Source organism: Mandrillus leucophaeus, unplaced genomic scaffold, assembly GCF_000951045.1.
Source record: "Mandrillus leucophaeus isolate KB7577 unplaced genomic scaffold, Mleu.le_1.0 Scaffold684, whole genome shotgun sequence".
NCBI lineage: Eukaryota > Metazoa > Chordata > Mammalia > Primates > Cercopithecidae > Mandrillus > Mandrillus leucophaeus.
Window position 1 is genome coordinate 1,695,254 of NW_012107408.1, and position 2,386 is coordinate 1,697,639.

At 39.9% G+C, this 2,386-nt stretch overlaps 1 protein-coding gene across 1 annotated transcript in view; it reads right to left on the minus strand.

Annotated features, from left to right (window-relative positions):
* SPEF2 (sperm flagellar 2) overlaps positions 1 to 2,386 on the minus strand; it is a 190,167-nt gene that overhangs the window by 178,298 nt on the left and 9,483 nt on the right. The gene's annotated exons all lie outside the window — the stretch shown is intronic.

The following is a 2,386-nucleotide window of genomic DNA, read 5'->3' on the forward strand; positions in this document are numbered from 1 at the left end:
AGCCCAGGGAAAACTGACTTTGGAGCCAGAGACATCTGTCTTGGAATCTTGGCTCTGCCTCTTACTAGCTGTGTGACATTGGGCAAGCTGCTTCATCTTCCTGAGTTTCAGCCTCATGTCTAGAATAGAGATAATCATATCTATATCTGATCTCAGAGAGCTGTTTAATATTAATAGCTCTCTTATGCAGTAACGTTTGAGAATTGCTGGGTACCATGCCTGCCACATAGTAGGCACATAATGATAAGTGCAGAATTTTTTTCTTTGTTTTTTTTGATGGAGTCTCACTGTTGCCCAGGCTGGAGTGCAGTGGCATGATCTACAACCTCTGCCTCCCAGGTTCAAGTGATTCTCCTGACTCAGCCTCCCGAGGAGCTGGGACTACAGGCGTGTGCCACCACACCCGGCTAATTTGTGTATTTTTAGTAGAGAGGGGGGTTTCACCATGTTGCCCAGGTTGGTGTCGATCTTTTGACTTCAAGATCTACCCGACTCAGCCTCCCAAAGTGCTGGGATTACAGGCATGAGCCACCACGCCCAGCCGAGAAAAAAATATTTTTTTTAAGTGTTCAATAGAATTTGCTTTTAAAAAAAAAATGTTCTTAGTTTTGAGTTACTTGTATTTTTCTTATAAAGTAAAATATATAGAGTTACATGGTATTTAAGGATTATATATAAAATAAATTATATTATCATAGGCCAAAGCCATCATCTCTCAAATCACTTCAAAATCCTCCACAAACATTCAACATGCTTCCATCAGGGTCCTTTAGTTAGCATCGGTTGAAATATTATATCTCATTCAGTATCACAAATTCATTTTTACCAGATTCTTCTATTTTACCTGTCTGACTAATAATGAGGTGGCTAGTTGACCGTGAAGAAATAACATTCCTTCATGATTTGTAGACGTGACGCTTGGTTGTGTAGTTGCAGGAAGGTGAGCTAAATTGCTCCATAACAGCCACTGCACAGTCCACACTCCAAAGATTACACCATATTATGATACTTTTTTGCATATCTGATGCCAGACCACAGTTTTCCCTAAGACTTTCTTAAGCTCTGTTCTCAAAACCCTTTAGACTCAGAGGAATACCCCAATCCTTAAGTTGAGTCAATACAATAATAAAAGTAGTTTTAAAAGATGTCAATGATTCCCATTGATTCTATTTATTCAGGGTGAGTTCTTGAACTGTCTAGAATTAGAATCTATTAATTATGGTTACATAATTTTTATTTGCAATAGAAAAAATAAAAGGTAAAAAACATTAAGGGGAAACAGTGCTTTTGTCTATGGATCACTTTAGCAATAGGTAAAAAGAAATGAAACTTTTATAAGCTCTAGGAAAATGAAAGCTTCCAATCACATAAACTTGTGTTCAGCTATAGTTCAGGTGAGAACAGACACATTCCATCTATTCTTAAAGTCCACAGTCTGGCAACTATTAGTGGAGTTTGGCAAGCTTTTCCACAAACAGACCAGTTTTATCATCATTTTAAAACTATTTAGGGCAGAATGATCTCACTCTAAACCCATGATACATTCTTTCAGAGTTGATGGTTTGATGCCCTTCCTATCAGTCATATCTGTCCTTCCAAAGCTATGTCTTAATGTGAAACTGAAGCAATTCTTGAGAAAATATAGTTAGAGAACCGTATGTCCCAAAGCTTCCAGCAGGAGAATTTGAAATCCATGGCATACCTGAGCTTTATAACTCAGCTAGATCTACTGTACCGCCTGGAACACCTTACAGCACAAGTTAAGCTTCAGCTTCATAACCTAGGCAATGATGTTTTCTGACTTTAATGCGACACCACTTGAATATCATAATGCCTTGTGATGCTACTAAAATGAGGATTGGCTTGATCTTATACCAAATGTCATCTGTTATTCAGTAAGTGTCTTCCGGCTTCATACCTCAGTAGTCTTTAAAGCAACTGAAATCCAAAGGGTTCCTTCTGCTCCAATGGGCCAAAGTGTGCCACCTCCTCCTGTGTCACTGCAGCTTTCTCCTTCCCTCACAGACTCCAAAGCTCTCGTTGCCACCACGATCCTCAATGTGCCACCCAGGGTGCTCTAGCTGTGTCTTTCACCTCTTCTCTCTGTTGCTTCCTTCTTTCTGCCTCTTCCCTTCTCTCCTCCCTAACCTATCCCTATACTTCCCTTAGTTTTCTAAAGAGCCACTGGACCTAAAACCATTATTCATCTATGGATGTACCTGTGTCTTTCTCTTCCTATGCTATCAGGCTCTTGTCCCAGTTTTTGGCTTATTGCTTTCTGTTCAAGAGCTGTTGCTATGTTACCTTCAGGTAATCTCTTTTCCTTCCTGCCTCCCTCTGGGGTTTGCACTGTGCCTGTTGTTCACGTTGACTGAATGCTGAAAGT